General features: G+C 42.1%; 1 protein-coding gene across 1 annotated transcript in view; it reads right to left on the reverse strand.

The window, feature by feature from the left end:
- Positions 1-26,498, reverse strand: part of mettl15 (methyltransferase 15, mitochondrial 12S rRNA N4-cytidine) — an 84,885-nt gene that overhangs the window by 14,804 nt on the left and 43,583 nt on the right. The window lies entirely within an intron of this gene.

The following is a 26,498-nucleotide window of genomic DNA, read 5'->3' on the forward strand; positions in this document are numbered from 1 at the left end:
ACACAGTTGCCCTTCAAAGATTGGGAAAATATTCGGGGATTCCTTGGCCTACTGCCAGCGTGTACAAAAAGTTTGATGCGAATTGGTCCTCCAATTTGTGAGATTAGCTCTAGAAGCCCCCACACACAAACAAACACGAAACAAACACACAAACAGGGTCGAAAATATAATCTCTGCCTCAGGCCTTCGGGCCAGACAGAGTTAAAGGTATCATGACATTCATTTTCACTTTTTTTATTTTCAATGTTTTATTTGGGGTTTTATGACCTCAATTACACCCAAAAAACCTGAACTTAAAACATTCAGTGGATTTTCTGTGGTCTGGGGTTTTCTGAATAATTAGGCTGAAAAGTAATCTGAGCTTGGCCCTTCGACAGTGAGGTCACTGTCGAATAATCCCGCCCACTCTCTTCCTCGCCCCTCCCCTCCCCTATCCTTTCCTTTGGGGGGGGCGGAGCAGAGGCGATGATTGACAGGCAAAATCCCTCACCAGCGACACCCGCAGGCAAAGATTTCTTTTTTCATTGCAGTTGAAAAGGCTTTAGAAATGTGAGAGAAAAACACCTGCCATGGATCAATGGAATGGAATTTTCACTTAAAACTTTTTGTACACTTTTGAAGGACCAGGACAAAGACTTTGAATGTGGTGTAAAAGTGAATGTCATTAAACCTTTAAAAACAAGAAGCCGGTGTAACCGACTTTGTCGGGCGTCTACAAGAACACAATTGGCCCGTGTTCCGGGGAGCGAAGCCGGGCGGGGAGGGTGATAATTGTCATTGCGTGTACTCCTACGGGCTGGGGGGGGCACCTGTCAGTGGGGAATGTTGGGCGGGAGGAGTAGGACGAAGGCTCTATGTCCTCCTGGTGGGGGCTCCTCACTGGCAGGTGAGTCAGTAGGATACAACAGCAGTGACAACACAGAAATGAGTGTGGGGAGGAATCAATATAACAACTAAATTGGGGAGAAAAAGGGGGTAAAAAATAATTGGCTACTCTAAATAACAAAATAAGACAATTACAGAAGAACGCAAGTTCCCACACACACACACCTAGCATTCAGCTGATGCTGCTACACCAATCACAGCACAGCTACATTACCACACTAATGACGTTTAAGTATTTATTGTTCAAAATAATATGCATATCACTGTACACAATGTAAAAGGAGGTAAGCAATGCTTCCACTAAAATAAGCTAAAGAAATGTCATTAGAATGTTAGCACATCATTGGTGAAGTGTAGGCATTGTTCAAGATATATGCATATTACTACTCAGCTGACAGTCCTATGCTAAATCGCAGCTCCTGTCACATGGCTAGCTCACATTTGCAAAGGGAAACCGTGTCGCGTTAGTCAATCTAGTCTTGTTTTCACTTGAGGGGTTGAAGACAGAGAGGAAGATCTGGATATTTTTCCATGTAACCCAGTGCATTTTTGTTGAAGAGCTCGACTTCCGAGTATGTCATTAAAGACCATTTGAAATGAAAAACCTTAAGAGCATATCCATGGTCATAATGGGGACATAGTGTTAAAGGTAGGGTATGTGATATTTTTTGGTTAAATGGTTAAAGCTCTATATTCGGATAGTAACCATTGCTATAAATTGTTTGTTCAGTAACAGGGGTCTTCAGGTGGGTGGCCAAATTTCAGCCAGTCAGGGGAGAGTACCGGTACCTATTTATCTGCTTCAGTTTCATGGTGTTCCAGTTCAATTTCTTTCTGCTAATTTCTTTGTGTCATCACTTCCAATTTCACTTGTTTATCCTTTATCCTGTGTGAGTTCTCTCACTTGATATATAATATTGGATATTGGTATCCAGTCCTGAAAATGCATTTTCTATTTTCTAAAAAGCTGGACACAACGGCAGACTTCTGTTTCTGAACAAACACTCTATAGCAATGATTACTATCAGAATATAAAGTTATTTAACAATCAAATATAATTATTAATGTGCCTACTGCACGTTGCTTTGCAGGCAGCCAGTGTTGCCAGATTTTGCGAGAGAAATAAGCAGCCAGGTCTATGAAAACCAGCCCAAAACAAGCGCCAAACAAGCCCAAAAAGTAGACATGGTGGCCTGGGCCGTGGCACTGCAGCCGTGGGTTCGCGGGTTCGACTCCCGTTCCCAGCGGCCTCTGCTGCGTGTCACCCCCCCCATCTCTCTCCCCATTTCCCGTCAGCCTACTTTCACTATCCCTCTCTAAATAAAGGCATAAAAAGCCCCCCCACCCAAAAAAAAAGCAGACATGGCTAGAAGGTCCTGGGTTCGATTCCCGCCGGGGACGCTGTGGGCACTGGGGGCGTGTCTTCTCCTCCGCGTCATCAGCGCCCATACCCTAGGTGGGGTTGGTGAAAGGGCCTACTGTGTGGAGTTTGCATGTTCTCCCCGTGTCTCCTAGGGTAGTTAATACCCTCACAAAAACATGCAGTAATCCTGGTCGCTATACCGCCTCCCCCATGACAGCCGGGGCGCCTGATGGAGGGGAAAGGAACTGGTTGGAATAACGTGTTCCTTCCATGCGCTACGTCCAACCGGGGAAACTCCCCCCTGTCAGGTGACAAGAAGGTCAGTCGGCTCTCATGCATTGACGGAGGCATGGGCTCGGCTCTGGGCTCCCTATCCCAGGATCACTTAGATAATTGGCACCGGGTTAAAGAATCGTAGGATAAAAAAAAAAAAAAAAATCAATTAAAAAATCCTGTCATATGTATCCATTCTATCATTTCCTTTTAAAACATCACACAACATCCAATCTGGGAACCCATCGTCAAATTAAAAGGAAAAACAGCGCCCTCTGCTGTTTTTCACTTTTGAATTTGGCTCTGGGGGGGGGGGGATTTACTAGACACATGCTCGGTTTGGACATGCCTTCAGCCCTCTACTTCCGGTGGGACGCCTATGTTTTCATTCCCACTAACAATATTTCTCCACGGAACACTAACACCATTTCTCCCAAAGGACATGGATCGTTTTGGTTATAAGCCCACTTGTTTCTATATGAAAGAACAAGTTCAATGTTACTAACTTTCCGTGGTTTTGTCGGCTCCGAGGACGCTATTGTTAAATGAGTTTCGGTTTGTTTCCAGTGGGAAGCGAGCCGCACACATGTAAATCCCGGCCACTACATTTGATTGGGTAAAGCGCGGCCTGCTTCCTGATCTGAAGGCACGCCCACTTGTAGCCAATGTGCATAGGTTCTCAACGCGGCTCCCGACAGATTGAAGCGCAGCTATGAATCTGTTCTTGAGAGATTACCCAACATCTAAGACACAATGTTACCTAAAAAGTCACCAGTATTTTCCCACTTTGGATCTATCATGTTATAACGTTTAGTATAGTCACATACTGTAATAGGCCAAAGGTGCTCTTGCATTATAAGTGAGCGACATACTATGTCTAGGATTGTTTGTATAAAGGTTGGATACATTATTTTAAAGTCAACTTTACCCTGTAAACATACAGTATACAAACTGTATCGTGAAATGCAGTCTAGGAATTGCATTCTCTAGCCTAATGATGAAACTGTAAGGCTCAGCCACCCTTCCTTGTCTAGAACTGTACAACACTCAGCCACCCTTCCTTGTCTGGAACTGTACAAGGCTCAGCCACTCCCTCAGGCACAAGGTGAGATCCTCCAGTCATGTTCATGCATTTTTCATGTGACCTTTCAAGACAGTGTGAACAAAGATGATGGTAGAAATAAGCAAGAGAAGCAAGCCTCTATACATGAGCCAGAGGGGGCAGTAGATCTGTAGCAGAATGTTCCAACTTTTAATGTTGTTTTGTGGTTAATTAGATATATTAACTAAGGTGTTTGAAAAACCATTAAAACAAATCTGACAATATTTATATTATAATATATAATATTATAATTATAATATAATAAAATATAGCTGCAAACACCAATACAGGGGCCAAGCAATGTTATATGCAATATGCAAAACGCAATATGAAATATGCACAAGGCATAGAAATATAATAGACTAAACTTGAGACAAAGAAGACCATGCAACTAACAAATGGGCATTGGAAACAGCTGAACAGAGTTCTGAAGGATTGTGGATATCATTATGTATCTCTTTATTATGCTGCTTATAATGGCAGATTATAAGCAAACTTGTCTTTATTTAGTCATCAAGACAAACATTTGCCAAATGTTGTACTTCATCTACACAACATGGACAGATCCCAGTATTCTAATTAGGCTATAGCTTTTCATCACTATTCCTTGCCAGTCGGTTTAGCTGTGGTCTGGATTCGAACCTGTGAATTTTTGTTTCCCAGGCGGCCTCTCTACCCATACACCTACAACAGCCTGTCTAAATTTGCTGAAAAGCATAAAGTGTAGCCTTCTGTGATGCGCCATGCCCCTGTTTCACTAGAACATACGTCACAACATTTTAAAGAAATACTGTCAAAATTCAATTTCATGTCGTCTTTAAAAAGCGCAGCTGTTTTTTAGTTTTTTAAGCCATGCCCTCTGCAATATTCATTGGCTAATGGAGGCTTAATTTTTTCACGTACAAACTTCTCTTCAACTGGGATTTTAGATAATTGTCCAAAGATTATGTGTAGAACGTTTCAGGCAAATTGCTCAACAATCCCAGGAGAAGGATGGATTGAAGTGTTTTTCAAACTACTCAAAATGGCGGAAAATGTAAGGGCGGAGCTTAACCCTTTAATGGTCAAAGTGACAGATGTGTTCCTCATGAGTAGCAGCACATGTGTAAGCAAGTGTTATGGCTGTAGGCAAAACAAGGCATGACTTATACCTGTTCAAAGTTCTCATTTTCAAACGATTGCTATACCGCCCCCCCCTGGCCAATTAGAGTAAGATTGGCTTCCACGCTATTTGGAATGACCATCTATCATACTGCAAAGTTTCGTAAAAATGTGACTCTGAATTTATTTAGTTAGGGGCAGAAGAATAATTTTCATAAAACTGTAATATTCATTGGTTCCTGGATGCTTCATTTTGTCACGTACAAACTTTATTCCAACCAGGTTTGTAGATATTGGTCCAAAGTCCATGTGTAGAAAGTCTCGTGCAGATTGCTGAAAAATCTCAGGAGGAGATAGATTTGAACTATTTTTCATATAATTCAAAATGGCGGAAAAACTAAGGGTCAGAGGTCATAGGTCAATGTGACACATTTGTTCCTCCTGAGGAGACGCATATGTGTATATAAGTTTCATGGCTGTTGGTCAAACGGTGCATGAGCTATGCCTGTTCAAAGTTTGCATTTTTCAAAAGATTGCTATAGCGCCACCCTTTGGTCAATGGTTGTGAGTTTTGTGTCTTGCCATTTGGCATAGCCCTCTACCATATTGCAGAGTTTCGTAAAAAACTACTGCACGGTTAGGCCAGAACTGCTAAAAACGCCACTAGAAGAACAATAAAACATACAAACAAAAGGGGACCACTGCACTACAGTACGTGCTTGGCCCCCTAATTTAAAACTAATACCAATTGACTTTGCACCACACAAACCACAGTGAGAATCATGCACCTCCACTAAGGTGCTTTTATTTGTTTATAAATCTCTACACGGGCTGGCCTCTTCATATCTATCTGAACTTTTGGAAGATTATACTCCAGCCAGAGCATTGAGGTCTGCTTACTAGCTGCTCTCGACTGTTCCCACAACTAGGCTAAAATGAAGGGGAGATCGTGCCTTTGCTGTTGTAGCCCCTACGCTCTGGAATAGCCTGCCATTTACCATCAAAGGTTATTGTACTTATTTCACTTCAATTGTGTTTTTGATGCGGGTGCACATGCATAATGTTTTTGTTGATGCCTTAATTTCTTTGGTCAATCTTGATTGTTTTAAATGTGCTTTATAAATAAAGCTTGATTTGATTAGAGTAGAGTATAAATAGTTTTCATTGACCAGTTCACACAAACATCTATCCCACACAGGAAATGTATATATTTTTCCTCTCTTGATAATGTAAAATTGGTATAATATGACCAGATATTTCAAGTGTTTAAGACTGGGGGGGGGCAAAAGATCTTCTGACTTCAATATACTGTACGCTATTTGCCAAAAAGGCATGGAAATCATGGTCTACAAAGCCATGTCCTCTGGTGCGGCATGGGTATGTTCAAGCTCTGACATGACTGAGCCACTTAGTATATCCTCTACAGACAAATAAGTGAGAAAATCCTTCTTCGTCTTCCTATTCACCCACTTATTTTACTCAGGTGAAATTTACGAAGAATTGTCCCCTTAACGAACATAATTTGAGGTCTCTTCCTACTCAAAGCTTAACTAGAGGCATTTCAGAGCAGAGCACACCCCAGTGGGTCCACTATTTCTACACCCACTGACGCAAGAGGAAAGATACAGTACAGCGAGCATGGGAGAATCTCACCCACGCTGCCAGGGCTTTCCTTTTGCCTTGCAGTTATCCATCGCTTTCTTGTACAGCTGATTTGTTGAAAATCTATAATAGAGGCTTTCCTCTACGTCCCCCTCACCTGCCCACTGCTCTTTTGCTATACCCTGTCCTTACAAACCAGTAGCACAAATATCCAACCTGTAAGGCTTTGCTCTTTTGTACTCAGATGTAAAATGTCATTCAGTAGTGCGGTTGAATTTATTTCCCCCAAGATATTGTGGATTTGACTGCCAGTGGGTGGACTATATGATAGAGCTATTATTTGATGAACAAAAAAAATACAACATAAATTGAATAGAAATTGAATAGACTGTGATAGTAAGTATCCAGTATTAATTTCTGGAAGTATTTCAACTGGAGAAAAGCTGTAAAAGCTCAGACATTCTAATCACATAATACTGACAATGTGTTATAGTACATTAAATCTGTGCCAAGGCAACAGAAACATTATGTGATAATACTGCAACAACAAATAAAATAGTAGAAAAGGGTATTCAATTTTTTTTTAAATCAGATGTCTGCTAGGCCGGGTTGCCGACCCAGGCCTACCCTGTGTCAATTGTCGGGTGCAGCAGTCAGAACCAAAGGAAGCTGCGGGGAAATACGTTTTTACGACGAAACCGTGTGCACGTGTGGTGCCATACAAAGGGCAGAAGTGGAAGCAGTTTTGGAGTTGCACTCTTTCTAGTGTGAAAGGAGCACCCCACACTGGCACTCTGTTTCCTAAACTATTAGACAATATGCTAAATTACGATGTTTAAGTATTACCATTTAAACATAATGATGTTCCTGTTGTTCTACATACGGCCAACCAGTTGAGACAGATTGAGACTTTTATGGAATATCCGAGACTATAATGGTTTTATGGCAGATGCTCTTGAACATGTATTCTACTGTTAGTTTGACCAATTCAAACTATTTAATCTTCAGATAATGATTATGTATTTTTATGATCAAAGCATTATGTATCATTACTGTAGAGCTTTACTTAACTCATTACGTGCCAATGACGTCTATAGACGTAATTTAAAATCCAACGCTTCACTGCCATTGACGTCTATAGACGTCGTTTGGTGTTTTCAGTGATTACAATAGAGGGCACTCTTCCGCAACCCTAGGACTCACAAAGAAGAGTACATCCGGAAATCACGTGATCTAAAAAATATCAAGGCGGTCCGGTCTAATGTAAAAATTAAAATGTCTCTGGTTTATTTTTCCAGATTGTGTTTTCGGGGAAAACAAGCTATATTCAACTGCCGATAACTAAAGAAGGCCACAGTAGCGACCACATCGGAAGGGGAAACCCTTTAGCACCGTTTAGCGTAAGCCAAAAATGTCTAATAGTACACATACATTATGTCGTAGCAGTCACCGCGGTAATGTCCCTATTCCCACCAGTCACGCTAATATGTCCGTCATTTTCGTGCCGTGTACATCCCAAACAAAACATTACCCACGCTATCGTCTTAACGCAGGCTCTAACACGATGGATTCAGCTCTTTTCAGGGTTGCACTCCGGCCTATGAATTTGCCTCCGCTCTATGAATTGCCCTCCGTTTTTGCTCGCTCAAAGTCACTTGCAATAACTGGACATGGCAACACTGACCTTGCAACGCAGGCTAAGCCAATCAGGTGCGAGAATCACGCTCGGAACTGGCAGGGGGGGGGGGGGGGGAGACACACGGAGCGAGAGACAGAGAGAGACAGAGAGAGAGAGCGCGCTAGACAGAGACACAGACAGAGAGAGCGACAGAGAGAGTGACACACACACGGACAGAGAGAGAACGTCACGCTAGATGGGAGGCCCACGCAGCGGCCAAACTTCTAGTTAAGTTACAAGAGGAGGGACGCCCGCTGGCCTAGCGGTCCAGGCGCATACCACACGCTTGACAGCGTGTCGCAGGTTCGACTCCCGATCCCGATGACCTTTACTGTGTGTCTCCCCCCATCTCTCTCCCCATTTCCTGTCAGCCTACTGTCCTATCAATAAAGGCATAAAAAGCTCAAAAACATATCTTTCAAAAAAAAGTTACAAGAGTAAGATGTAGTATGCCTGTAGCCTTCAGTAGACTTAAGTATTCATTTGAACCATTATGCGCCTTGCATGTGGGAGGAGGAAAAATTGGAAGTGAGAACAGAGATAATTTACAAGACAGCTAGTTTATAGACCCATTAGGTTGTTGACACCTAACACTCAAACATATTAGCACCTTTTTAGAGGACAATGTTTTACATGAATACCTTAAATAGTTTTTAATTTGAGGTTTAACCTCTATTACCTTTATATCCATCCATCTTCTATTACTTATCTGAAGTCGGGTCGCGGAGGTAACACTATCTTATATTAAAAGCACATCATTGTCCTCAGCAACACTGTTGACTACTGATGCCTACTTAATGACATCCCACTTTTCACTGATTAAGACTAAAACACAGAAGTTTCAACCATTATTTTATGATACATTTATAAATATTGTGTAGATTGCCAATCTACTCAAGGACTGAAACTAGTGACAACTAGTACGCATTAAACTAACAAAAATAGTAGTATTTGAGTATAAGTTACATTGATAATAACTGATCCCTTGTAGGCCTTTTTTGTTCTTTCTGATAACCGTCTACTTGTTCAGTGTTGTTCACTATTGTCAGTCTACCATATAAATCGAAATGACGGAAATCCGTCGCCACAAGGGAGAACTTCAATCCATGCATATAATACCAATTTGGGCAAGGTTTCAGCCCGACAAGACAGTATATAACAGTTAGGGGTTCAGTGTCTTGCTCAGGGACTCCTCGACACATTGCCGGGGCCGGGAATAGAACACGGTTTGCGAGATTATGACGGTTGGTCTCCTGCAGAGTTACTGGCTTGCATGGCCACCAATGAATTATCCAGGCCACTGCTCAAGTCGCTTAACTGTTTTCTTCTAAATCTGGTTCTCCAACCAGCTTCAGTACACTTTTACCTCATTTCCAGTGGTGTAACAGTACATTTAGTCGAGTACTGTGCAATTTTGAGGTATTTTTACTTTACTGGAGTATTTCCAGTTGTCAGTACTTTTTTACTTATTATAATTACAAAATATACATTAGACACTTCAGCCCTATATACATTTTGGCATTGTGAGCTTGTAGAGCTGCTATTTTAAAAATACTTTTGTAGATGTTATACATTTGAAAACAAAATGAGTACTTTCTACTTTTGGTTCTTTAAGTACATTTTGATACCAATACTTCTGTACTTATACCTAAAGAACAAAGTAAATTTTGAATTCCGGAGTATTTCTACATTACAGTATGGATACTTTTACTTGAAAAAATGTGAGTACTTTTTCCACCACTGCTCATTTCTGAATCCAAGAACCCCCTTTACCCGACTGCAACATTTTGCTTAAAACCTGTAAGAGAAAACCATTGCTAGCTTTATCGTTGCTGTCGGGTGGAAACCTAGTATATCCAAAACCGTTTTTTAAATTACTATTTTAAAAACATTTTAAAATAGTGAACATAGCCGCTCTACAAGCTCGCATAGTTAATTTTTCACTTTCTCATGTACCCCTATTTGAGAAACACTGATTTACTGTATGAACTGAGCTCTGAAACTGATCACAGGTTAATCGAGTCAAATTTATACCAGCAAGCAAAATGTTGCCTCTAGAATAAAACGTACTTATTTACTTCAACTAGATTCCTCTTTTAAAATTTCCCTCATCAATTTCTAACTTTTTTCTTTTTCGTATTTTCAAATCACTTTGTGGCACAAAACTTTACGTTGGAAGTCAAGAAGTGCTTTGTTCAGAATTGATAATATTAATCATGTTCACTGAGTTTTAAAACTAATGTATACTACTTGGAAGTTTCCTATTTCTTGTATTTGTAATTGTGCTGCAGATTATATATGATGTTTATTCAGGTTTTTCCAAATAGCAGGAACAACAGTTTAGGAGTCACTGTGTCCTCCCACATACCACAAAGAACCTATAGGGGGGGATAAAATAACCTTTTTGTACGGGATGAGCCTCTTCTACAGACTACACCATGTTTTTTGTAAGCCACTGAAGGGTTTAAAAATATGCAAAACAGTTACGTAACATTTCTAAATTATTAACTTCTTTATGTGGCTTAGACACAGGGTTGGAGATATAAATGCCTTATGTAAGGTCTTATATTATTAAAGAGGACAAGTTTCAGTGGTGTGTGCTGAGGTCCACGTGTAGGCTCATAATTGCTTAAGAGATCTGATCTATTTATAGCTGTAGCAACCCACAACATTGACATCATTTGAAACTTAAAACAGAATAACGAAGAAATCATTTTTGTTACTCTGGCATCCTGTTGGATCTACCTAACAGGGTTGCACTGAGGCAGGCAAGAATTTGGCACATTAAATCACACATGAAATGCTGAGTTAACTGCAACATGAAGAAGGCTGCAGCTGAAAAAAAGAAACTGCATATCTGCAAGACATTTAAGGATGATCTGTATTTGTGTATCATATAGTAGGTCTGAGTCATTAAGATTCAGGCCTTTCAAACATACAGAAACATTATACTGTAGCTGGATATCAAAATTCCTTACTTTTATGGTGCTGACTGAATTGCATCAATGCACTACTACAGAGTATTAAACATTTCTATGGCATTCTGTGCCAAAGTTCATTGCATTGACTGAATAACAAAATCGAAGGTATTGCTTCATTTCACTCAAATTGAGTGCAGTGAATGATTAGCAGTGTGACAACCCATTCTTCGTACAACGGTGTCTCTCATCAAAAATAGCCGATCTACAAGCTCACAACGCGCCACATCACGACTGGGGTTCAGGCAGGCAGACAGACAGAGACGGACAGATGGGCAGGCAGACTGGCAGGCCGATGGTAGACAGGTCAATGGATGAATTGGCAAACCGATCGGTCTGCAACAGATGAACTGCGTCTTAAAATAAGTATTTAACGATAAGGTCAAACAAAATGAGCAAAGGGTCTAACAGCCTGAAGAGTCTTTATGTATCATGGAGTTTATGTGATCCTTACGTCACACGTTATGATGTCATGACAACGACAGAGTATGAATTAAGCATGAAAGTGTGAGCTGTCAGCTTAGTATATGTCATTGACATGTTTGAATGTGATGCGTAAATGCCGGTAGGATCAGCTGTCAAACGATCAGCTGAGGCAGGCATGCATGACTTCAATGCTCTGCCTGACCTAATGTGATTCTTCATTTGTGGCAGGCCTATATTTAGTTTATTGAAAGTGGGCCCCAAATATCCTATTACACTTAATTCATATCTGATAAATAATAGGGATAATGATAAGCCATAACCAAGCCAGGTCTTCCACAATACTGTGGCACCTCCCCCCTGGCTCCCCATCTGACTATCAAAAACAGCTTGTCACATTTGTTACGTTTTTGGTGACACCATGCCATGGCTTCTAGCACTACCCTTTGTCCAACATCGGATTGGTGTCTCCCTAGTATTCATGCCTCCACTGCATTATGGCAGATTTTCAAGACAATTTCTAACTGCACTAAAGTAGAATGAAGCGTATATTAATTAGTGCAAAGCTGAGTATTTTGTCTAACTTATGTAGCCTACTTATATGGCCAAAAATTATTAATTTAAAATGCATTTACTTTTCTCCAGTGACAGCACATCCAATATTGACATTTTCAGTAGGCATGGATTTTTCTAGTGTAGCCTGTACTTTATGATCAGTCACAAACAATGGGGATCAGTGATTGGTCGCTGGGCACACTGACATGCACACATAAGCTGAAACACATCCCATTCCGTTGCTTTTAAACCCACCTGGTAAGGTAACGCTTAATTTATGCTCAAAATTCATGCTAAAAATGCTATTTTTGACGTGCAACACCATTGTACAACAAAATATTAATCAAGTTTATGGTTGCAGGCATTGAGGACATCAGGAACTCTCAGAGTGGCCAGTGTGTGTGTGTGTGTGTATATGTGTGTGTGTGTGTGTGTGTGTGTGTGTGTGTGTGTGTGTGTGTGTGTGTGTGTGTGTGTGTGTGTGTGTGTGTGTGTGTGTGTGTGTGTATGTATACACATTCCACATGACGTGCTGCCTCTTCACAAATCAAGCCTGAAATATTCCCCAGTGTTGACCTACTCGGTTCCTTTACCTGCGTCACTGAAGCCTAAGACAAGATGCTGATTGATTGCTTTCAGCAGGGGAGCAGTGATGAAAATATCTACAGTGAGTGAAGAAAAAGGAAAAACAAGCATACAAGGCCCAATGCATTTGAAGAATGGGTTCCCTTTGGAATGTGAACTTCAGTCAAATCACCCCCAGAAGTTTAGAACCAATTCAAAGCAGTATATACTAATATGTGTATCAGATATGAAAATGAATTAATAAATTGATAATAATAAGTTCGACACTTATTAGAAGTTAAAAACTATAATATTCAGATTTTGTAGAAAACGTAGCCTTGGGAAGGTACTTTTTATTCAAGAACCAAGAATACCAGTACAGTACAGACAGCAAAATGTTGGTGGGACATGTTCCGCAGAGACTGTGCTAACACAACAATATCATATGATAATAATAATAACTAGAAAAGTGCTCCTCGGAGCAATTATTTAATTATTGTGGCCTCCTGGTGGCGCTATAATAGGCCAATGTGAAAAGGGTGCCATTTCTTCTTAGGTCTTGCACGGCAATCGGACACTGCATTCATGATTTGAGGATTAGAATTTTGTTAAAAAAAAATGTTTTAATAAATTAGACCTGCTGGTGGCGCTATAACAGGCCAATGTTAAAAGGGTAGCATTTGTTCCTCAACATAGTGTGAATGTGTGTGCAAAGTTTGACCGCAATCAGACGATTTGCGGCATTTTGTTCTAAATGGGCCACTCCTGCAAACTGTAGATGTCAATCTTAGCCAATCGGGATGGAATATGAAAAATTAAACAAATCCGTCTTGATCACATGACTATAGAGATCATGTGTACCGATTTGCGTGAAATTTGGATAAAATCGGAAGGAGTAAAGTAAAGAAATATGTTTTACATAAATCGGCCTCCTGGTGGCACTATAAAAGACAGATGTGAAAAATGCAGGATAAAGGTTTTTCCTTGACCTCTAGGGAGTGCGCATACAAAGTTTTACACAGATTGGTGCTGTTATAGGTAAAAACACGAATCGGGCTGTTATAGCGCCACCATGAGGCTGGAATTTCTTCCTCGGCCTAGTGGGAATGTGCGTGCAAAGTTTCACGGAAATTGCATGCTGTGTTAATAATTTGAGGCATTTTGTTCAAAACGGAGCAGTCCTGCAAACTCTGGAAGACATTTTTAGCCAATCAGGATGGAATATGAAAAATCGGAAAGACCAGTTTCGTTTAATGACTATAGAGATACTGTGTACCGATTTGCATGATGTTTGGACAAAATATGTAGGAGTACTGTGAAAAAAAATGTTTTGCAAAAAGCGGCCTCCTGGTGGCGCTATATCAGGGCCATGTGAAAAAATTGGGGCAGAGGTTCTGAATTGGCATCCAGGGAGTGTGTGTGCACAGTTTCGTTGCGATCAAGCCAACGGTGCGGTAGATTAGCTGTCCACAGACGGACGGACAGACGGACGGACGGACGGACGGACAGGGGCTAAAACATACTCTCTCGTCATGCCTTTCGGCCTGGCGGAGACAATACAAGTAATGAAACTGGATGAGACAGAAATAAAGTCAAAAGGTAGAGGTAGAACGGCAGTATGATAAGACCTCTTAAGACAGGTACAAAATATTTTTGACCAAATATTTTTATTAATTAATATTATCATTTATTTTTTTATCCCACGTTTGCAACCCATTTCACCCAGTGCCAATTGCCTAAGCTGTAATCCTGGGGGCTACTCTCCCTCTGCCAGCCTGGGGAGAGCCCCGAACTGGGCTCATGCTTCCTGCAATGCATGAGGAGGGAGCAGGCCGCTTCTTATCACCTGACAGGGGGTAGGACGTAGCGCGTGGAAGGAACACGTTATTCCAACCAGTTCCTTTCCCCTCCATTAGGCGGGGCGGGGCGGTTGACCAGAGGGAGGCAGTATAGAGACCAGGATTACTGCATGTTTTTTGTGAGGGTACCTACCCTAGGGTGTCCCCTAGGGCCTAGGGGACACAGGGAGAACATGCAAACTCCACACAGAAAGGCCCTTTCGCCAACCCCACCTAGGGTATGGGTACTGATGACGGGGCAGGGAGAACACGCCCCCAGTGCCCACAGTGTCCCTGGCGGGAATCAAACCCAGGACCTTCTAGCTGTGAGGTGACAGCGCCACCGTGCCCCCTTTGAACAAATATTTTGAGCAAGGCCTCATTCAGCCGCAGTCAGGCCTGCCATCTCCTCCAGATTAGCTCTCTCGTCGTCGTTTTAGATTGGGCTGACTCAGTACACAACCCTGGTAGGCTCCAATGTTTAGGGTGAGGGTGGTAGAGGTGTGTCTGCCCACCCTGCCCATTTGGGGTCTGAAATTTAGAAAGTCCAGGACCCAGTTGCATACCGTAGGGTTCAGTCCCAGGTTTGCCAGCTTGCTAACCAGCCTGGTGAGGTATATGGTGTTAAAGGCAGAGCTGTATTAAAAAAATAACAGCCTAACATAACCCCCCTCTTTGTTGTTGTCAAGGTGGGAGAGGGTGGCGTGTAGAAACTGGGAGATGGCATCGTCGGTGGCGTCGTTGTCTGTTTGGACCCAATGCAGTTAGCCTACAATCCAATGTGCTGGGGAGAGAGGAGCAGATGTGGTTCTTTACTAGCTTCTGCTCTGAAAGCACTTCATGAGGCCTATTTGGGAGGATGTTTTGTGTACAGTGACAATTGTGGACCTCTTGAAGCATGTGGGGACCACAGACTGTGCCAAGGAGAGGTTGAATATGGTGGTGAATACTGGGGCCAGGAGGTCAGCACGTCTTGAGGACCCACCTGTGGATGCCGTCTGCTTTCCTGACATTCACCCTCCTCATGTCCTGTTCAGAGAAGACTAGTGCGTTCTTCGCTACAAGGGTGCAGCACTCTGTTCCATCATTGTCCATAGCTGCCAGGCTAGCGCTGACATTTTGAGCCTCAAACCTTCTGCAGAAAGCAATTTTGTATAATGGGCCCTTCTGCAAACTTTGGAAGCCTATACTATAGCCAATGGAAATATGAAACATTGGTATGATACATGTTTATCACATGACTCCAGAGATAATGTGTAGCGATTTGTGTGAGTTTTTGCCAAACTGTAGAAGTAATAGCAAAACATTTGTTTTGAAGAAAATGCCATATCTAGTTAGGCAGAAATGGGCACGTTCTATATGAAGAGTTGCATCATAATCAAAAGGAGCCAGAAAAATACATTTTGATTGTACAAGCTATGGTTCAGGACGGGAGTAATAGGTCGAACTGTAAAGCGGGCGGAGGGGTAGAGTGGCTTACCGGTTTTAAGAGGCACGCACGCACGCACGCACGCACGCGCACACACACACACACACACACACACACACACACACACACACACACACACACACACACACACACACACACACACACACCCCCCCCCCCCCCCCCCCCCCTCTCCTGGCAGAGATGATGATAATATTTTTTCTAGTGGCCCAAAATTACATTTAATATTTCTTGTGATTTTTTGTTGTTGTATTTCTTATTATTAGATTAATATTACTGTGATTAGTATATTTTCAGAAAGGCCACAGTTTCTTATTTGAACTGATTTCCCTTGCTTAAACATGACATTCTTGGATATTAGAAAGAAAGTTTTATTGTTTGATACATTGTTCATTGGTTCCTTCTCTGATCATTGGTATAAAAAAAAACTACAGGGCTTGTCAAAGTGTCAAAGACAAGCTTTGACAAAATAGGGAGCCTGTCCCACTGTATGAAGATTAAAGCCATATATTTAACAAACTATAAAGTGTTACTAGGCAAATTACTGTAGGCTACTTCTATTTGACCCACAGTTCTGTGCCCATTTACAACCAAAGTTACCAAACAAGGTCAGTTTATGACACACATAAAAAGTATATGTCTAAATGTTAGCAAAGAATAATGTTCTGAAATTGCTTTGTGTTATTATTGCTGATGAGGTAGCCACGATGAGACATCCCACCACTCCTCTGGTTAGAACCTCCAGTGATGTATAAACAATGTACAATGTATACACTAGCAACAGCACCAAAGCACTTAGTGTATGAACATTTCAAAAATAAATAGGTATGAAAATCAGACCTGGAAGATTGCCCGAGATATCCCATTGAGGACCACCTTGGCTATGACTGTGATGGCCAACAATTGATGGATAGAAATGTTCTATTTCATACAGGCTTCACTGACCCTATTGTCACTCAAATGATGCCCTTCAGGAAGCAGACGTGCTACTGAATGCTGTATCTGAGCCTCAGTTATGGCTGGGCAATTAACCGAAAATATCTCAAAAGCGACATTTAGAACCTCTAAACGACTTAATCTTGCTCATGTAAGTTAATCGAAAAATCGAGAAGCAGCAACTTTTTTTCCCCCCATATCAACAAATCAAAATTTTTATAACAGATTACATCGAAGTCGAAGTCAGAATAGCCACTTTGTAACCAGCCCTGTATATTATACTTGGTGGTATTTTAAACTAGCTGACGTGTATTTTAACATTTTAGTTTCTTATTTAGCATGGCAAGGCCTTTGTTTTAACAGAGCAGATATTAGAACTTGTTTTAAAAATACATTTAGTTTTTTCTCCTATAATGTCAACTACGAACATAACTGCCCTCTGCCTGTGAGTCATCTCTCTACACACATACTGAAGCGGCGGTATGATAGCCCCCTTTTCTTTCGCCAGCAACCACCAGCACAAGAGCGCTGACGCCACTGTTGTTGCACTACCCGCCCTGTGCTCAGAGCACTAACAGTTATACTGCGTAACCATCGTTACAGTGTGCCACCTCTGTTCAACAAGGATAGGATATGTAAGTGGCAATACCTCAAACATGACAGTTCATCCTCACCAACATCGGCGTGTCAATCCGTGGCACTAGGCAAAAACACAGATACACATATGAAAGCAGCAGCCTTCAAGGCAACCTTATGCAAATTATTCAGGAAGGCAAAGGAGATCACTACAGCCGCAGATATGAGACCCTATTCCAATGTAGACAATGCAGGGTTTGAGAACACGTTACGGCCATGCTGCATTATTCCCTTTCATCCACATTTCAGTTAAAACGAAATGTTTCCTCTATAAACAAATAGCTGGACATCTAGGGTTACATAATGTACAGTAGAGGTCCTTCACAATGACCTGCAATTATAATGATTGGAGCCCTATATAACAGAAGTGCTGAGAAAAGCTAGCCTGGAAACCAGACGAATCTGCCAGTGCAAAAAAAAAGCACGGAAAGGGGAATATCTAAACTGACTGTCCAAGACACATTTTGTTCAGTAAAGTTTGCATGACTTTAGGCTTTACACCAGTATGAGTTCCCATCAAAGCAAGCCAGTAGCCACTAGCCAGAGCCAAAATTCTAACCAAGCCAAACTAATTAAAAACTTGGGACAATGGACAAACAGAATACTGTCGATTGACCATGTTATCAACTGGAAATGATGATAATGATGATGAAGTTGGAGGAACATGACTGATGTGGTGAGTAGCCTAATCTTCATGAACAGAAGAACTAACAGGACGCTGGGCCAATGTTATAATCATTATAGCTTAGATATTGTTAAAGAGATATTGCTCTTTGTCTTTATTGCGTGCAGAAGCGCTGCGCTGTGGTGGCGGTGTGATCGTGACATTTGTGCCTGGGGGTCCCCTGGAACCACCTCAAGGACACCTTATTTTGTGAAGCAATGGTTTAACTGCTAGTGCTACTTGTAGGTATTGTGACACGGTAAATGTGCTCCACCACCCAAAATCAAACTTAAGCGCCCATGATTACATTATTATGATATATATATTATATATATATTTTTGCCACTGTGTATATATCGAATCATGACACCATATTGTATAACCAAACCACGAGTAATGTGAATCTGTAACTTCTTCTTCTGGCTAATTGCATGTCCTCTCTCACCGCCTCCATAAACCTCCTATTTGGCCTTCCTCTTCTGCTCTCACCTGGCAGTTCCATCTTCAGCATCCTTCTACCAGTGTACCCCTCATCCCTCCTTTGCACATGTCCAAACCATCTATCCCCTAACCTTCTAACCTGGGCTGATCCTCTAATGTAGTCATTTCTGATCCTGCCCTGCCTTGTCAATCCTAATGAGAATTGTAGCATCCTCAATTCTGCCACCTCCAGCATCGCCTCACTTTCCAAGCCGTACACAGCATGGCTGGTCTCACTACTGTTTTATACATCTTCCCTCTCACTCGTGCTGGTACCCTTCTGTCAAAAATAACTAAAACACTTTCCTGCATCTGTTCCATCCTGCCTGCACTCTCCTCTTCACCGCTCTTCCACACTCCCTTTGGAAGTGAGCGTGGCCGACTTTGGATAGTTGACCCCAGGTATTTAAACTCTTTCACCTTTGCCACTTAAATTGTAAAAACAAATTCAAAACAAATTTAACACCACATCAACATTCCTCAAACAATCCTGTGTGTGTGTGTGTGTGTGTGTGTGTGTGTGTGCGTGCGTGTGCGTGTGCGTGTGTGTGTGTGTGTGTTTACTGTTTTCTTCTTGTTGTTCTTGTTCGGAGGCCACATTTATTCAGTACCAACTGCGATGGGTTGGCCACTAGGGCATTCACGAATAGTGATTTTTAGCATTCGAATTATTCGACCTATAAGTATTCGAATATTCGATTAATCGATTTGATTATAAAAAATAATAATAATTTTTATTATTTTTTTATCAATGGCATTGATGACTTGACTCAAGGAATGTAAGTTGACGTCACACCAGAGCTCACAGCTGCGTGTCTGCTCTAGAAAAGACAAAAAAAAAAAAATATCTTCATTTTTTTTTCTTTTTTTTCCGAATAATCGAATAGTGGTTTGATATTCGAATATTCGGTTTGATATTCGAATATTCGAATATTCGACTATTCGGCCAATGCCCTATTGGCCACTACATCAGGATGCCAGGGGACAGGCTTACATGCCAACTGCTGTATGGTCAACTACATCATGGCCAGCGATCTGCAGGTCAAAAGCGGAGCTGCAAGGACCAGCTCATAACAGCGCTCAAGAGGTGTGGAATACAAAGCACACGCAGCTGGAAAGCTCTACCTTGGAGCGCCCTTTCTGGAGGCAACTTTTCAAGCTGGACTTCAGCGCTTTGAAGAGGAGAGGAGTGAGGCGATGGAAAGGAAATGGCAGGGGAGAAAGATGGTCACTGCAGCCAAAACAACAACACTGACTTCATATGCAATAGAGTAGACCATCTGGCTCTCGCATTGGACTTCACAGTCACCTCAAAACTCACGTAGAAGTCATCATGACATACAATGGACTACCATAAGCAAGCAAGCAAGTGTGTGTGTGTGTGTGTGTGTGTGTGTGTGTGTGTGTGTGTGTGTGTGTGTGTGTGTGTGTGTGTGTGTGTGTGTGTGTGTGTGTGTGTGTGTGTGTGTGTGTGTGTGTGTGTGTTTTTTTTGTGGCATGTACAGTATGGCTGGTTTTATTCTGTGTCGGGGCATATTGCTTGCACCTCTTCCTTTTCTGTCCTTGTCTTTATTGGGAGCAGCTGGGGGCACTCAGTCACCAAAGTTTTTCCAAGCCCTGCCAGGAAGAGTCTCCTCTTGAAGTGATTCATCTAATTCATCAGGCTGGGTTGATTACCAGTGGCTCAGGTGGCAATGTAAGGTTCCCGGTTCGATCCCAGAATCCTACTGGCGTGTCAAAGTGACTTTTTTTCAAATGACCCGGGTGGACCCGGTGAAATTGGTTCCGAGATCCGAGTGGACCCGACATTCTTTTTTAAAAGACGGATCCGGACCTGTGAGGTTCGTTCCGAGATTCAATTTGTTCCGAGATATTACAGACCCAACCTATTATTTTCTGGATCCGGCATATCTAAAATGCCTTTCTAACAGCCTAGATATTGTTCTAATGAAACCTAGCAGCTAGATGAGCCTACAATAAAAGACGATATCAAATGACATGTTTTCACCACGATGAAAAAGGAATCCATGATCACACACGCAACGTGCACATTTTGATTCCATGTAGGAGGTTTTGATACACTCTGACTCTGTGTGCTATCCGCTCTCACTGAACTGACAGCACAGCGCAGCTCAACTTTGTTCCACTGTATATTATTGCGCTGCAGTAATCTGATCCCAGGTCAGTGTAATCATCGTAGCACTTCATGCTTTTCTCTACCGATCAGCGCTGAGCACGGGTCTTCCACTCGGGTATTATACATAATGATAAACAGACCCGAGATAGTGATTATGGTAAAACACTGATCCGGACCCGTACAGGTCTCGGGTCCTGTCGGGTAGATTCGTAATCGGGGGATCATGAATTGTTTTAAACTGTATATTTTGATATTTGATATATGTATTGTAATGTTTAAAGGTAGGGTAAGTGATATTTCTGGTTAAAACAAAACGTTTTTTGTTAAAAGGATAAAGCACTATAGTGTGATAGTAATCATTGCTTTATAGTGTTTATTCAGTAGCAGGGGTCTCTGGAACATCACAACAATGAAATAGAGATTGGAAAGTCACAAGGATTATCTAATCTGTTTTACACAAACATTCAATGTTTTACATGAATTTCTTTCTTTTTTAATGGCATGAAACATGAAAAAGTGCATTGTAGCTGTTGTAGTCAAGGATGTGTGTCCCTGTCTGTCTGTCTGTCTGTCTGTCTGAGCTAATAAACTTGCCTTGACATCGAGCTCTACAATTTCTGCAATTTCAGAACACTGCTTTTCCTAAATCATTGTGTTTTTCATCTGACTGCTGCAAGACCAATTATTTGTTTCCTCCACAATAGGCGTTTGAACCTACAGTATGTTTTTTTCTATTCCGATTTTGAATAGACTAATAATCGACACCTGTGGTGTCTCGCAAAGTGCTTCCGGACATTGTGTAGTGTGTGTGTGTGTGTGTGTGTGTGTGTGTGTGTGTGTGTGTGTGTGTGTGTGTGTGTGTGTGTGTGTGTGTGTGTGTGTGTGTGTGTCAGAGAGTTTTCAATCTACTGGATATAGCCTTATCCATTAATTTCGGTCAAAATGGTGGTCACTTTTGACCAGGAACAGTGAAGGTGTAACTAAGTTGAATAAACCACTCACATTTCAATGGAAATGGGGATCAGCCATGTTCACATACATAGTGGAGAGGTAATCATAAGTTCTTGACTTGAGGAAATTGGAGTAACCAAAACTATTTTTGGTTACTCCACTGTGCCCTCTACAGATCTGGTCAATGGAATTTTTCAATTGACCAAATTTTTCCTTCCAGTGAAATATTTTCTTTTCTGGCCAATAAGTGTATTTTAGACGTGAGGTGGGGGGCTCAGAGTGTTCCCACTAAGTAGAGGAGGCCGATTTTTGCAAAACAAGTTTTTTGATATTACTCCTGCAGATTTTATACAAACATCACGCAAATCGGTACACAGTATCTCTATAGTCATGTGATGAACACAGATCTGTCCGATTTTCCATATTCCATCCTGATTGGCTAAGATGGCTTCCAAAGTTTGCAGGATTGGTTCGTTTTGAGCAAAATGCCTCAAATCATGAACACAGCATGCGATTTCCGTGAAGTTTTGCACGCACATTCCCACTAGCCTGGGACCAGACGAATCTGCGAGTGCAAAGAAAAATTGCACTCTGGATTTGGGTCTGGCACCGCTCCATAGAGAATCCATTTCCTACTCCAGAAGACTTTGGGTGGATGGGTGACCAATCAGGGCCCAGTATTTGAATATGGGAGACTGTAATTGGTAGTTGGTTGTAGGTCTAACCAATTGCGTCGAGGGCCATTGTTTTGATCCCGCCCCATGGGAAAAAAAACGTCCTCATGGAAGCACCAGACTCATATCCACGCAGTGATATAGTCTGGCTATGCGAGGCTACATTCCCACTAGGCCGAGAAAGAAATGCCACTTGAAAATGTTCAAATCAGCCTCATGGTGGCGCAATAACAGGCCGATTTGCGTTTTTACCTATAACCGCACCGATCTGCATGAAACTTTGCACGCACACTCCCTAGAGGCCAAGGAAAAACCTTTGCCCTGCATTTTTCACATCTGCCTTTTAGAGCGCCACCAGAAGGCGGACTTTTGCAACAAAAAAAAAAATTATATCACTCCTTCAGATTCTGTCCAAACATCACGCAAATCGGTACACAGTATCTCTATAGTCATGTGATCAAGACGGATGTGTCCAATATTTCATATTCCATCCTAATTGGCTAACATTTGCTTCCAAAGTTTGCAGGATAGGTCCGTTTTGAACAAAATGCCTCAAATCGTGAACGCAGCATGCGATTTCCGTGACATTTTGCACGCACATTCCCACTAGGCCAAGGAAGAAATGCCCCCCTTTTCCCATTAGCCTGTTATAGCGCCACCAGCAGGTCTAATTTAGCAAAACACATTTTTGGGAAAAAAATGCCTCAAATAATGAACGCAGTGTCTGATTGCCGTGAAAGGCCTAAGAAGAAATGGCACCTTTCCACATTATAGCGCCACCAGGAGGCCACAATAACCTACCTGACCTGGCGGAGACCTGGCTTCTCACGGAAGCACAGTGAAACCCTCCGTGTTTAGCAACCGTCGGGGGATCGATCATACTGGATATAAATATTCTGTGACCAGTTGAAAAGGTAGAACGCTGGCAGTGGGTGATTTATTTATTTATTTATATATATCTGGCAGTCAAAGAGTTAATAATGAGAGTAGCAACTTGTTTTAGTTGCTGTAAACCTGCCAGTGCTTAACAAGTACCACCAATTTGTTTTATGTAAACTTTGGCCTATTTTGATAAGAATACAATTAAAAAAAATGTTTATGAATTCCTGGGCTCATATCAGTGGTTAGATGCATGCAAGTACTGTATGTAAACCAGAGAATACTTTATTATTATTATTCTTTTTAGTAGTAGTAGTAGTAGTAGTCGTCCGCCCAATTTACCCTAATTTATCTCAATAGCGCCACCACAGACAGGACAGGCGGCATGAAGTACTGCACTCTGGGGGAATCCAGAGAGCACATGCATGGTGTAATATTTGCTTTAGTTTCAAATAATGTTATAACTAATGCAATGTAACTATTTTTCATGTATGTGATGCAATATATATAATACTGCAACACAACTGACAAAAAAAAAATACAAATATCGATTTGCCAGCAGTGTATATAGATTATCTATTGCGAGAGGGAGTATCGCGATATATCGCAATATCGATATTTTGGCACATCCCTACTGGACACCCACTGATCTGATCAACCCACTAGGCACTGCACTGCACGCCCTTGGTTCTTTGGTGACACAAGCGCCAAGTTTGAAGTGGATCAGTCCAAGCAAAGATTTGTCAACGTAAATGTTTTCAGTAGTGTACGTCACAAATTACCTGTTTTTTGCAGAGCCACTGGTTATATTATCCTTGACTTTGCCACAGCAAAGATTGTCTTTTGGAATTGTGAATAATATCAAAATCAAAAGAGCACTGCAGGTATTGTCTCCATTCCTATGCACTGCGTCTATTTTCTCTCCTTCAGAGAACAAGGTTTATTTTCATAACCAACGTTTCAAACACTCACCTTAACTGTATGCGTGCTTGATTTTTATTGTGCTGCAGAATCTATACAATACACCACACCACCACCCCTCAGCCATTTGATCAAGGTTGTACTTTCTGCAAGACACAGGAGCAAAGTGGGGGAACTCTCCAATCTCTTTATGTGGATGCACTGCGGGGGCTGCCTGGGTCTTTTATTCAGGCTTCCAATAATATTGGCTAATTGCTTGATTCCTCCAGCTCCTCTGAACTCTCTCACAAGTGGGCGTGAAAGGGTTTATAGCAGGGGTATACTGCTGCCGACACTGTGCTGTGTTTTGATTTTCTCTTTTTTTTCTCTCATCCCCTTCTCACAGGCGCATTTCTCTAGCCAATTCCCTTGAGAGAGGTTTCCCCAGAATCTACGTAAAAGGATTCCTACCCACGCCATGGTCTTAGGAACATCTCATTTTCATCCTCCCTCGCTCGCTCACGCACGTACGCCAGTACACACTCCCTCACTGCCTTATTAGACACTGTGTCCTGGTGTCTCCCTGTTTTGTTTTTTTTCCCACTGTAATGCTCATGTTTTTTCTCTCTCTCTCTCTCTCTCTCGCTCGCTCTCTTTGCTAACTTCTCTGGGCTTTTCTCTACTTCCCACCCCCACATTATCTGATGGATCCTCTGTGGGAGGCAGCATCTCCCTCACACTGCAGCCGTGGGCCCTCGCTCTGACAAATGACATGCCGGGGCCCACCAGCTATGAGTACGGGTGGGGGTGTGTGTGTGTGGGGGGGGGGGGGGGGGGGGCTTTCTCTAAAAGCAGAGAAAATTTTTCTCACAGCCATATCTCAGAAGATGTAACAACTTCATCTTTAGAAAACACTGATGACAGTATTTGTTTTGCTCTCATTACCAGGAATGCAACATCCCCACCCCCTCCAAAAAACAACAACATTTCTTTACGTTTCTATAAGTTCCCTTTCCTGTTAAGGCATGCAAATATATATGTCACAGGGAAAATGGCATTCCAGGGAAATTGACAGGGGAGCGCTTGTTTTATAGGCACGGGGCGGTGCTGCGAGGCGGGGCTTTGATGCGAGGACGACGACCACAACAACAACATACTAACCAGGAAGCTACGCTAGGGGAACGCTGAAAATAAAATGGATAATATGAGAGAAATACTCAAGTAAAGTACGAATACCTCAAAATTGTACTTGAGTAAATCTACTTTGTTACTTTGCACCACTAGTACAAGCCTCAGTGGCGCACTTCGATAATCATTGGACTCCCCACCCACTACCACTGGGAGCCGGGGTTTGACTCCAGCTTGGGACATTACTTTTTCAAACAACCGCGGACTACTTTTTTTTCGCTGATAAAGTATAGTTTTGGACCATGACGGAAGGCGCTCCGACTTAGCAGACCTTGAGGCCGAGGAGTCGCGCCCGAGCGCCTCCAGGCGCGAGTGCCCGCGACGACCGGCCGATGGTCTGCTAGTCGACTTAAGCGCCGTCCGAGTTATGTACCGATAGGCACAGAATCGTAAATGATGTTGTGTGGGGACTGCGTTTGCCCCAAGTGCCACTCACTGCACTAACATAGCCCGCCAGGCCCGCCCCCTGGAGTGTGTGTGTGTGTGTGTGTGTGTGTGTGTGTATGTGTGTGTACACGCGCGCGTGTGTGCGTGCTGGTTTGTGCATGCGTGCGTGTGTGGTGTGGGGCTCATGTCTGGCTTGCATTGCCCTCTAGCGTTGATTCTACAGAATTGCATGAGGGGCATGAAAACAAGCGTACCCCTTTCAATTTCCCTGGAATGCCATTTTCCCTGTAACATATATATATATATATTTTTTGCATTCCAGACAAAACTGGATGAGTAATTGATACTCACCTGCGTGCACAAATCGAATCTATACAAATGATGGGTTTAAACTATAACTTGACTTGTGAGATACTGTAGCGAGATACTGTTCAACCCCGAGCGCTGTATTAATAGCACCCACTGCAGAGGACACATTTCACATAATATGTGAAATGTGCACATATTATGTGCAAATACTATTGTGCCTCCATTGTGTTAGGGTCTAATTTGACCCGTTTTCAAGTTTAGAAAAAGTACTCTTTACATGTATTTATTGGAACACGCCTTCATGATATCCTCAAAAACAGCTATTTTAACGCAACAAAATAAATAGATTTTTTTTGGTAAGAGGTCTCTGTTAAAAACAAAGAGACATCTGTGGTGTTACGGGTCAAATATGACCCAGCAGACTATTTTGGCTGTTGCATGCATCAATTAGCAATTGTAGGTTGCTCTGTGGATAAAGTTTTGTTAAATTTGCCCCCACAACACACTAATGCACACATGCGCGCAAGCACACACAAGCCATGTTGTCA

This window comes from Gymnoscopelus braueri (genome assembly GCF_963280865.1).
Source record: "Gymnoscopelus braueri genome assembly, chromosome: 1".
NCBI classification, from domain to species: domain Eukaryota; kingdom Metazoa; phylum Chordata; class Actinopteri; order Myctophiformes; family Myctophidae; genus Gymnoscopelus; species Gymnoscopelus braueri.